The 12,674-nt window shown below is 38.4% G+C and overlaps 1 long non-coding RNA gene across 1 annotated transcript in view; it reads right to left on the minus strand.

Annotated features, from left to right (window-relative positions):
- LOC146551181 (uncharacterized) overlaps window positions 1-12,674 on the minus strand; it is a 71,685-nt gene that overhangs the window by 23,584 nt on the left and 35,427 nt on the right. The gene's annotated exons all lie outside the window — the stretch shown is intronic.

Consider the following 12,674-nt stretch of genomic DNA (forward strand, 5'->3'; position numbering starts at 1 on the left):
AGCTCACGGTCATTCACAACCCATGTTCACAGCCCATAGCCTCGGAAACCCGTAGCTTTCATGTTCACCGTTCCTAATAAGTGTTCGTGTTTGTAAATAAAGTTGTTCACGCCTACTCCGAGCCTCTGCTCTTGGGTCCACCTCACGCTTTGGCTTCCCCGCCATAACAATGTTTCTAAAAAGACAAAAAAAAATAATGAATATGTAAGCAATTCTTACATCGAGCCACTTTAATTTGCTGAAAATAACTGACGTTTTTATGACAGTATTCTACAAATTATTAATTGATTTATGTATTTTCACCTATTTATGTCTACAAATGTTGTTTTTGGTGTACTAACATGGAACAGATATAAACCTATGACAAAGTAAATACCAAGAATATAAAAAACATCTGCTGTCTTCATTACATGGGCCAGAAATTGTGCTGTGGTCTGATCCCTTTTTACGTGCAGTTCAAATGTAAATATGCGTATTTTCAGCGTAAAAATACGCATAATATATAAAATGGTACTACATAGCAAATGATACAGATGTAAGTGTTGGATTTACATATGATGTGAGCTAAATATCACAAAATGTTGCCTGTAAAATAGGGTTAGAGGCTACAGAGTTGAATTATACACATCACCTTTTTACACTATAAAACTGATAAGGCCAATTGGACATCAGCATTGGTTAACTGAAAAAGGAGCTTCCCAGTTACAAACATATACTTTGCAAGTTAATTATGCTGTACCCATGGAGATGACACCAGAGCACTTACACCACTCACAAGCTTGAGGGACCAGGAGACAGTCAACCTGGATGCAACAATTTATGCAGGAGGGAAAAGGCCAGAATTTGAACCCTGCAAAGGATAAATATCAGTGCAGGGGAAATTAATGCACAAGGAAACTCTAAGTTATTGTAAAATGAACTCCATGAATCAATCGGAAAGGTTAGAGGAGCTTTTAGGTGGCATTAATCCCACCAAGAGGCAGATAAGAGTGTAAGACATAGGACGACAGCAAAAAAAAAAAAAAAGCTTTCTCTTCACTTTCCATCTCTATCTCCTGACTGTGGCTTTGAAATGGCACACATGTGTCCTTGTTACTGTTCAAGAACTACTTTTCAGAGGAGTTTCTTTCGCCGGGATGTAACTCTTGCTCTCAGTAAATCAAGGTGTTATTTTTCCATTTTCAGTGTGGGAGCTTTGATTACTTCTGCTCAGTGACTATGTTTCTTGTTTGTGGCTATTTTTGTTGTTTGCCTCCATTTGGATCATAAAAAGTGAAATTTAACTTTTTTTTGTTCTCCATCATATGAAAAAAAATTATCTGGTTTACTGTAGTCCCTTAAATAATTCTATATTACATAGATTCTTGATTAGACACTTGTTGGATCTGAAGATTTTTAGATTTTTTAGATCTACACCTTTTGGTTTTTCAAAAAAAAGTGCAAAGTTGTGCTCTTATATAGACGTGTTAAAAGTCACGGTGATAACAGGAACAAAAGTGTTGAAAATTAAGAACTGGACTGGATTAATGGCAGATATCAAAGCAGTACACTACATAAGTCTCATTTGGAAACCTGCTTCCAGTGCCTTTCTTTAACTTTATTTCATCTCTTTCAAAGAAAAACAAAACTCATAACATGCTGTTTCCTTGGCATATGGCATCTATAATTTCTCAGCTAAACAAATGATACATTGCTTTAGCATTGCTCTTGTTACCTTATGTTTTCCTGGAAGTACTGAGGGGAAAAGGGAGAGCACACGAGCAGCAGACACAACACAAGCAGACACAGAGGCCTAAGCAAAGTCATTGGGTTTCTTCTCGTTTTATAGCATTACAAGCACATTTTGGATTATTGAGTGAACTTAACTATTATGCCATGCTTAATCTTCTTCTACACTGTGTCTTTTATCCTGTCTTCCTCCCCTGATCCCTAACCAGATTGGTGCCCCTCCCAGAGCCTGATTCTGTTTTTAGTGTCTTCCTATTAAAAAGGAGTTTTTCTTTCCCATTGTTGCCAAGTGCTTGTTTATAGTCTGATTGCTGGGATTTTCTCTCTATTATCGTAGGGTCTTCGGCTTACAATACAAAGTGCCTTGAGGCTACTGTTGTAACTTGGTGCTATATAATTTAAATTGAATTGAATTAAATTGAGTTGAATTTTCAGCTGCCACATCCGAAATTACCAATACATGTTGTCACGTTAAAAGTAAAAAAAAAAAAGCTTCTTTCTAGAGGCTGTGAAAGCATATATCTACTAATAACTACACAATGCTACACAATAATTTATGAACTAAGCCTTCATTTTACTTTAGGCGCACAACAGCAATGGCTACTCAGATGTCACGTCTACGGTTGTTCAGTTTCATGTCCACAATCAAGGCATTAATCTCACTAAAGCAACAACAAAAGATCAATAGTTATTTTATTTATTAATTATTTTTTATTAAACCTTACAGATAGTCCCATTGAGACTCAATGTCTCATATACAAAAGACACCTGTTCCGATAAACATATTAAAAATTACATCTTAACAAACATATTACCACAAAAACAGATGTGTTAATATTCTGTTTCTTAGTTTCTAGTTTCGTATAACTTGTAAATGTCTTATTACCCATTAATCACTTCCTTTTCTGAATTGAAAACATTACTAAGATGTTAAACCACTAAGCAGCAAAATGATAAATACATATGATAAATACATTGAACTTGCAAGAGTGCAACCACATTCAAACTTATCACAAGTTTTGCATGCATTGGCCCAGTCCTTTCTCATGGGTTTGACATGAAAAATGCATTAATCAGAAGGCCACAATCTCTGTTTAGCCTGGAGCAAATCCATATCAAAGCCTGCATTTCTATTAATATATATGGGGCCTTACTTGTTACAAAGAGTAGCCTGTCTCATTTATAAATATAAAGTCTGTGTGATGTGTGTTTGCTCTTTATTCCTGCTTTTTAATATTCTTATCAAATTGCTGTTGTGAATAGAACACCTGTTTTGCTGCCACATCTCCTTTTGATACATGAAGACATTAATTAGTTTTTTGATTAAAACACACACGCACACAAACGCACATACATGCATGTTATGCCAAGACAGGAAACTCAGTTATATTTAGCATTGTTTGTGGACATTCATAGAGCCAAACAAAAACCTAATATATACAGGTCTAACCTTTAAAAAAAAAAAAAAAGCTTTCTACTTATCTATTATTTATGCACCTCCTTCACAATCCAGTAGAGAAAAAAAAAGTGAACAGGACAGTCTATAACTAGAATGTTGTTTCTCCTCAGTGTCTAACAGTTATTTGCTGTACCATAGCTAAGTAAGATAAATAATTTAGCATCATTGTGCTGGACATTATAATATAGCTGATCTCTTTATACAGAAGGGATCTGGCTAGCTGTGCAGTTTCTAAGTGAGATGGATGAGGCAAAGCCTAAACTGCTGAGGGGTGAAGTGAATTAGGTTCACATTAGCGCTTACACTTTACCATAACAATCAAAATGGAAGAGAGTAGGCAAGCTATATTCATCTGCTAAAAGAGCCCACACCTTATAGCACAGACTCAACGTAATGAAATGGATTAAAATGGGATGAAACTAAGAGCAATTAAAAATTTAGATAAGACTGTCAAGGGTTATCTAATATATATATATATGCTACCTGAAATGTATGTGTGCGCCTTTGTATGCTCATATTCTGTAGCATCTCTGTGTAATCTTGCATATAACGTAGAAATGACTAATTATAATACGTAATGTGCTTATAGCACATATTTGAAAATTGAGTTATCAACCTTTAGATAAATTAAACATCTGGTGAATATGGGAATTAATTTTCTAGCTTGCTGAAAATTGTATTGTCTGTCCAGGTATGATTATCTCTACAGTCACACAGTCATTTAGATTCATATCTATTAAAAACTTCCCCAATTATGGAAATTAATATATATATACATTTAGAGCAGCAAAAGACAAATAAAGCCTGAATCAACTTTAAAAATCATCTTTCTGTTTATTTAATTAATCTCATACATTTCTCATATTGAAATACTCCAAAATGCTCTGTTGCTTGCAAAATTACTTTTAATTGATTAAACAGCAGGGATCACACTAAGAGACAAATGACAGAAAGCGAGAGAAAGTCTTCTGACAGGCTTTCACCTTGGTATAAAATGTCACAATGTCAAGGCTTTCTACTTGGCACTACTTGCAGGAGCCTCATTTGATACCCAATAAATGTATGACAACATTTCAGTGAAGCAGTCAGGCAAAGACCTGGGTCGCATTTTAAAAACATCTCCTGACCTTTCCACGGTGGCAGTAATTGCTAATGCCAGACAAGGAAAGAATCTAAGTCTCTTATGAGCCGCACTATCATGAACGGACCCGGTGACTTTGAGAGGGGAACGTATAGCAAGACACAATTTCCAGGGGAAAAAGTAACAGCAGCCTTCACCACTCAAGTGCAACCTAATCACCCCCCAACTCTCTCAGTTGATAATAAAAATAAACTCCACATCATATCCTTTTTGAAAAGACACAGTGCTTTCAGGTCTCAGACAGAGCCAGGTTTCATTTTCTTTACCTTACGCTCAGTGTCAAGGGGCTTAAACTTGATGGCACTATGACAACAAATCCACTCCCCCCATTTCATTTCCCCATTACTTGAACCCGTCGCTGCAACGCTGTGGCAGAAGCAGATCAGAGAAGAAATTAGAGAGACATAAAGATGTCTAAAGGAGAACAGAAGAAGCGGCTACACTCCAGAGCACTGTCAAGAAACTTCTTCCACTAGTGAGTGTGTCAGGAGGAATTCATCACTGGGAATAAAAGTAAATCTCCCTTCATATCAAGTTAGTAAGTCAAAGTCTTCCTCCCAGCAGTTATCCATGCTGATAAAATGCAGTGTCTAGTTCATATTATATCTAAATAAGTAAACGTCTAAAACTCTTTTTAAAATAAATCTGTTTTTGTCATAAAACCTCTCAGGCACAGATACACTCTCCCATGCATTCAGTTAAGTGCATTCAGTCAGAGTTTCACCAGCTGTGTCAATAAATTAGTCAGTAACAGATAAATCAGAGGTAAATAATAAATAGCAGTAGGTTTAAATTGAACAAAGAGTACCATGTACTTGCTGAAAGTATAATGGCATTTCCAATTAAGATCCCATCCATGAGTGCATCCAGTCATGGGTTCTCAATATCCCCTTTGGCCAACAAAGCGGGGACTTTAATCTCATCACCTGGGTCCATTGTTGATCACACTAATCACAACCGGAGGAGACATTGGATAGATGAAAATATAGTGTTTATGGGGACTGGAACAGGACTTAGGCAGGTGTTTGGTTTTTGTGCCATCACTAGTGCCAGTGCTCACTCACTGCCCATTCGTATTACAGCCTTCAGCCAAAGAGACAGCTTGCGAGGCGCTGGCCCCTGATCCCAGCACATTAGTTTAATGCCTAGATCTGTGGACTGTTCCTGACTCCCTCTCTACCCAGGCATAGTAGCCTGCCAGATAGACAGACAGACAGACTTACAAGCGCACACACACGCACTTACACACACAGAGCCTGTTGTCATTATACTGTAGTTCGCAAATTAAAGTAGCATCTTCAGAAAGCTGTTTGCTTCCATTTTCTGTAGCTGCTAACTGGCATCAAATGTGAACAACTGTGTCATGTGGCAAAGATGTAATCTTTCCAGCATGTTGTTAAAATAGCCAAAAATTGCTGTCGTGTGTTTGCACAGCACACTTTTTCTCCCCTGATACATAGTGAGCTATGGACTATCAGGATTTAATCATTTGGCTCTTGTTTAAAGCACAGCATGTGGCCATAATTACTGCTGTTTACAAAGAGTAAACAAGATCTATGCAAGTAGATCATTGAGTAAATACACAGCAGTGTTTGAGATGACCAATTGTACCTTAAAAATAATCCCATCCATCCTCATAGACGCCATCAGAAGGAGACCAAGGGGGCAACTAGCAGGCCATCTGTCTATCTGTCAGCACCTAAGTGTCAGTGCTAAGGAGCCACAATCTGTTCAAGATAACCTGCCAGAGGAAGAGATCAAATAAACATCTGCATGTATATTTATACAGTATATCCAAGCCTCCACCCTAATGAGTGTTAGGCACACTGGTTGAGGATCTGGATTTGATTTCTTGCCAACATTAAAGCTTATCATCTGCTGATATCTTCTCATCTGTCTTTTTCCTGGTTTCACCTGGACTTCAAGACATGCCAACAGCTGCATAAGCTCCTGGAGTAGAGATCTAGTGGTGAACATATGGGCTGTCGGTAGAATGGAGAGCCTCTTGTCAGAGATTTTTTCAATTTTCCCGACAGCTGGTGAGGCTTTTTTTCAGAAGGTTGGCTGAAGTGTCTGTCTGTGGCAAAAAGATTAATGTAGTGGGGGGAAAGGAAATATTTATGCAGCATTTTAATAAGCAGGCTTTAAAGAGAACCAAATTGTTGCAAAGTGGCATAGTTGCTTAAAAATGTACTGTTTCATTAAGTGAAAATACACTTTTCATGTGATTACAACGAAATTATTTTGGCAAGGGAAATAAAATCTATGGTGTCTGCATACTTGCAGGAAAATATCCTCATTGAGAAATACATTTTGTGCACTCAGTAGCATTCAGCAGTCAAAGAGACTGCAATCTTAATGAGACTGCCAATTAAAGACTTTGAAAAAATTAAACACTAAGGCAGGTTCACATACGATAGATTTTTGCACCCACCCACACACGAGCACTTGTAAACTAAACCTCGTCAACTCTGGCCTCTACCAGAGCCCCCGTCTGTGAGGTCCAGTGTGGCAAGAACAACAGTGCATTCCCATAAATTAAAAGCTTTAAATGTTTGCACGGTTTAACCTTGTGTGGGTGAGGGCTCACAGAAGAACGCAGAAACATTGAGTGTACTTGTGCACAAGAGGTAAAGATAGCCTCTAAAACACTTCAGCCCTGCAGGTTTTGTCTCTCTTCAATACATTTTTTTTTTCCAGTAGTTTCAGTTCTTGCGCGCTTCCTTCAGTCATCCCAGTCTCTCACCTTTTGATTACTTTGTTTTTGAAAGGAAAGTGAATGAGACTGTCTCGAATCACAGGCTTCTTACCAAAGCCATCATTTACAGAGCTTATATTTACTGGTTGTAAACATATGACAATTTAAACAATGTGCACCGAGTGTGATGTCAAAACATCTTTTTTTTTACTTTAATTTTTACATTTTATTCTGTTTTATGTTTTGTATTGTTGTGTTGTGCATGTAGTGTTGTAACAGCAGCAAAAAAATAAAGAAAAAAAAATCACACAGTGTACCATCTGCTGTTGTGTCAGTTGAGTGATGTTAATACGCTGTCCTGGGAAAACCATCCATGTGTTGAACATATTTAAATTCGTTTTTATATCATGTGTTCACACTAACACTTCATCTATTAGCAGATAGTTAAATCAGCGACTCTCTGAGGAGACGTAACATTCTTAAATACAAAAACATTTTTTTAAAACAATAAAACGCTGGCAATAGAAGTATTGATATCTCTCTTCAGAGTATGAAGTTCAGTTTTCTGCAGCATTTTATGTGTCTGGTTTATTTTTTACAGCTAAACCAAGAATGCTTCTTCCCCTGATCCATCAAGGCACCGATGCTTGTGGTTGAAAAGTTTACAAGACTTCGAGGCTTTTAGTTTTGTTTGAGAAGTTGCCTTTAGGGTCCTCACAAGGACAACTGGCTTCACGCACCACCTGCCAATAATGTTAACAAGGACCCACAGCCCCACACTAATGTGGCCTGTTCCAGTACTAGAGGGATTGCTAGCAGTAATGGCCATATCTTTCCCACATGGTGTCCAGCTCTCAGGAATTTTCCCTGCAGGTTGCAGTGCGGCACGGTCTTCATAAAGCCGCAGGAAACTACACTTAGCAGCAGCAAGTCTCCAGTATTACCCAAGCACCTGCACCTCCACTGAAAACATCTTTCGCATGAACTAATACTGCACAATGCTTTTATACTGCCATGTTCACAGAATACTGAGTTGATTCAGAAAGTCAGCAAAATTAGAGTTTTAAAAAAAAATTTTTTTTTAAATATGAGCCATCTGTGTGTCTGTGACCTTTCTGCCCGATTATACACATTTAGAGATAGATGACAAGAAAAAGACAGAACATGCAATGTGGCTGTACGTAACATTTTTGAACCACAACAACTGACTTCTGCATTAGTTGTATCATTTCATGGTGCTCAGGCGATTCAAGCACATTTCAAGTCATTCAAGTCATTTCTCTTCCCAAGCTGGTATGGCATGCATAATAAAGAGGTGGCGAAATCATTTGTCAGGCTTTGATGGAAGTTGTTTAGTACCCCGGGGATGTGTTTTTCACTTTCACAGGCTGTGATGAGGCAAAGGTTTTGTTTGTTCACTTGACTCAAAAGGCCCCAACATTTAATGCTTTCAATAAAATTATTATCAAACTGTTCTCTGGACATAGGCTTCCTTCACATCAGAGCTTATCGGTTTTAATAGCTATGTGTGCTGTAATCATGGTGCCAACATGGTCCCTAGGCTCAGGGCCTATTACACTCTGTAAAATATTAATGACTCTCCAGTAAAAACCATTTAAAGCAACTCCCATAAGACATGGGAACCCAAAACATCTCCCCCCCCCCAGCTGAGCACACTTAGAGAGCTCAGCTATCTAAATGTGCCATACGCTTTAAACAATAACCTTGGAAAGAGCATGCCATGGTGTTCTAAAAGCACAGGTATTGACAAAAAGCAAAGTTCCTGTGATCATTTTAAGAGGAAGATGCCTACAAAAGATTGGAAAATGTTATGAGTTCTCTTATTTCCAGACTTCTGAATCAGGAGTATTCTGCCCATACTTAAAATTGCATCATTAGGGGATGAATTGGCTTTCACATTGTCTTTGCTGATTTATTCAGTTTGTTTATGCTCCAGCCAACTGTAACGGGTTCTTTGCATGGACAGCTGAGAGAAGCTAGACAGCTCTTCTAGGGCTGGTGCAGAACATTTAGCTCGGGCTATAGTCCAGACATCATGTCAAGATTCTCCTTTTACTAAGGAACTGAGTGTGATATCTTTCCACTGGTGCTGATTATAGATCATCACGGCACAGCAGTCAATCCATTAGCACATTTACAGACTTCCGTCTTATGAAAAACAGCCAGACTGAATGAACAAATAATATATATAATAATATATAATAGATTTGAGAATAATAATAACTCAAAAGCTAAAGGTTGGAATGAAGGAGTCTGAGGGAGATGAGCTGCCGAAAGCTCATTCATAGTGAAAAATAAAACATAGTTAAAAAATCAGAAAACATCTTGTCCTGATTACTTTTACATTGGTTGTAAATGTAAATCCTAAGTCTGCATTAATCAAAATGAGCACAAAACAAGCAGATGATGCTAGCGGAAGCAGATGGCTTGATGTTCTGCAGCCACTTAAATCATAAAACAGTTTCTACCTCGTTTTATCATTAAGAACACTGTAGGCTAGACAGTTATTATACAGACAAGTGTATGTGTGCTGTAATGTGCCATAAACATGTCAGAAGGGTGCAATCTTCAATATGGCAGTGGTAATAACCCATAACATAGGCTAGGTAGCAGGAAAAGAGGACCTGCTAATGGGACTATTATCTGAGAAACATCAGGCTCCTGTAAAGTCCTGCATGGTACAGGGAAACCATACCCGCACACTGTATTCACACAAAGCTGACTACAGAGAATTAGGCCAAACTCTCTGTGCAATCATTCAACTTAGGACCTGTGAGAGCCTTTAAACTGTGTTGTAATTACAAATTATTTGTTCTCATTAATTTGGGCTTTCGTGTTCCATTAGCTTGTTGTTATGCTGGTTGCCGTGAACTGAAAATGTTATTAAGCTAATAATGTTTGCTTTGTCTTGTGTGGGCTGAACTGGGTGCTGCTAGAGTGCATATCATCCCTTCTCTTCCTTTCATTCCCAGGAGCTGTTTGCTTATTGTAATTGGAGATGGGAGAGTTTTTTTCCCCTTCATGGCTACTTCAGTTCCCTAATCCATACTGACGTGTTGTCTTCAGGAGATGGACAGAATGTTAACCTGCAGAGCTGCTGTGCCCCTTCATTACATAGTGGCAGGGACCAAAAGACAGAGGCAGGTGTAGTGACTTCCTCCTCCCACGTAAATAGTCATGTCTTTAAATCATTGTAGCACTCCAGATGAACTAAACCTCATGACACGTTTAGGTGCTGACTGTACTTGCTGAGATATAATGTTTCTGTTATCTTCTTTCAGTGGTATTTACTGACACAAAGTAAACACCAGTCTAGATGTTTTGGTCTAGATCACTTTTTTTGCATTTATTGTTTCAAAGCGACATGATGGTGAGAAATGAATCCTCAAACAAAGTGCAGGATTTTCTTTTGCTTCTGTGTGTCACGCTTTACTGTAATATTGCCATGAAACCATGAACAACATGCCCTCAATCTAATTTTCTACCAATATGACTGTCTAACTTCATCAGATTTCAGCCTGTCGCATGGCAATAATCACTGAGGGTAGGTGTAACCATTAAACTAATCATTTGCACAGCCAGATATTTTTAAATGGTTTGTAATTAAGAAATTGCAAGGTCCAAAATAAAGTATTTGGAGTAAGAGAAAGTCTCACTCTGTGCTACAGTAGAAGCACTTGGTTATAATGTGAAAGCAGTTATTATTAGTTATTATATATTTTTGCACTGTTCTGATTCACCTTTACCAGACCATTTAAAAATCAAAACACGTGCAATGAATCACTTGTTTTCCTGTTCTTTGCTTAGAAAAATATTATTTTATCATTTTTAACTTTGTTTTTTTGAGCTTTTTTTGAGCAGTACATTTGAGTTTCTTTGTGAAAACAGACAAAATAAACACGGACACACGTGTGCTTGTTTGAACTGAATTCTCCTCATTATAAAATACTCAAGCTAATGTCAAAACTTTTGGGCCATGTCAATTTAATTGGTGCTACTAAGCGTCATCTGATTTGCATGACAGAACAATATCCAAGAACCTTGAAGTGGCAAGAAGAAAAACAACAACCACGGTGACTAACATTTGCTAATTTTAGCGGTATAGGAACTCTTGGCATTCTTGCCTTTGTTAGAATGATTATTTTCTCCATTTGACTCCACACAAGACAGCAGCGCCAGCGTCTTGTGAGCAGTGACATGTTAACCGCTTGGTTTGGCTTCACTCTCCTTCACATTGCGATTCTGGAATAATGATTTATTCTCCAACCTTTCCCATCAATGCAAGCGATGCTGCTTTCAGACAGTGAGCATTTGCTATCGTGGATGCTGCCTGGAAGCTTTTCTTTCTGTCTTGAACAGCGGCAGCAGCAGGATGCCGTGCCACAGCAGTGGCATGCAACTAACTTCATCTTAACAGCATGTACACCCCAGGCTGCTGCTTGTCACTGTTCAGACACAGTGAGTTGCTGCTTAAAATCAGGGATATGGTTAGCCATATGACACAATAAACTTATATGGAGCGCCCTATTAACAAATATTATAGAATTTGTTTACTACCCCATATTATAAGCAGATGTTCATTCCATTATGGGCTTTTTCATTGTTCTGTTCATTCTCTGCTGTTGAATAACCTCTTCCTGTATCCTTTCCCACACTGTATTTTCAGTGGATCCTTTGTAAAAAAATATCATGACTTTCTATTGCAGTAGCAACAGTTTTTGCAACTGACAACAGTAGACAGTGGCAGACACTGCAAGTGCAAAAGCACTTAACTGCTTGAAAAATCTACTTTTCTAGACCATATTTCTCATTTCAGGCTTTTGTGGTTTTGGTATCTATGTCCACACCAGTTGATTGATGCAAACCTTTGCTTTTAAATCCCATGTCCGGGCTACTTAACCCATCTCTGTTCTCACCTTGTTCCTGCCTTTTCTACAGTCTCACAGTGGAGTGGAGGGAGCCAATTTCCCATCAGTCTGTTAAAGCTAGATTTGCATTAATGAGGCCTGCAGTGTTAAGCCTGAGGGGTGGCTTTTGGTCAATTCACCAGCTGCTGCAAAGTAAGCCACAAACGTTTACTGACACAAGCATTTAGCCAGACCAAGCACTCAGAAGGAGGATATGAAGTAAAGGGCACAAGAAGGAAAAAATCCTAATGTAAGTAAGTAAGTAAGTAAAACTTTATTTATATAGCACCTTTCAAGATAAAAATCACAAAGTGCTTCACAGAAGCTAAAACCTAAAAATAAAAATCAACTAAAAACAAGTTTAAAAAGATGGGTTTTTAGCTGTTTTTTAAAAGTGACCACTGAGTCCACAGATCTCAGGCTCAAAGGGAGAGAGTTCCACAATCTGGGGGCCACAGTTCCAAAAGCTTTGTCGCCTTTTGTTTTCAGCCTCGTGTCCTGGACAGCAAGCAAGCCCTGGTCACATGACCTCAGGGACCTGCTGGGAATGTATGGATGCAAAAGTTCACTTATATATGTTGGTGCTTGTCCATGCAGGGCCCTGAAAGTCAAGGTCAAAACCTTAAACTGGATCCTGAATTTAACGGGGAGCCAGTGCAGCTGAATCAGCAGGGGTGTGACATGGGAAAACTTGGAGGACTTGGTCAGAAGCTTTGCAGC

The sequence above is a fragment of the Mchenga conophoros genome, linkage group LG20 (genome assembly GCF_057382185.1).
Source record: "Mchenga conophoros isolate Kocher_MC1m ecotype Shallow Benthic linkage group LG20, M_conophoros_male_GT1.1, whole genome shotgun sequence".
NCBI classification, from domain to species: domain Eukaryota; kingdom Metazoa; phylum Chordata; class Actinopteri; order Cichliformes; family Cichlidae; genus Mchenga; species Mchenga conophoros.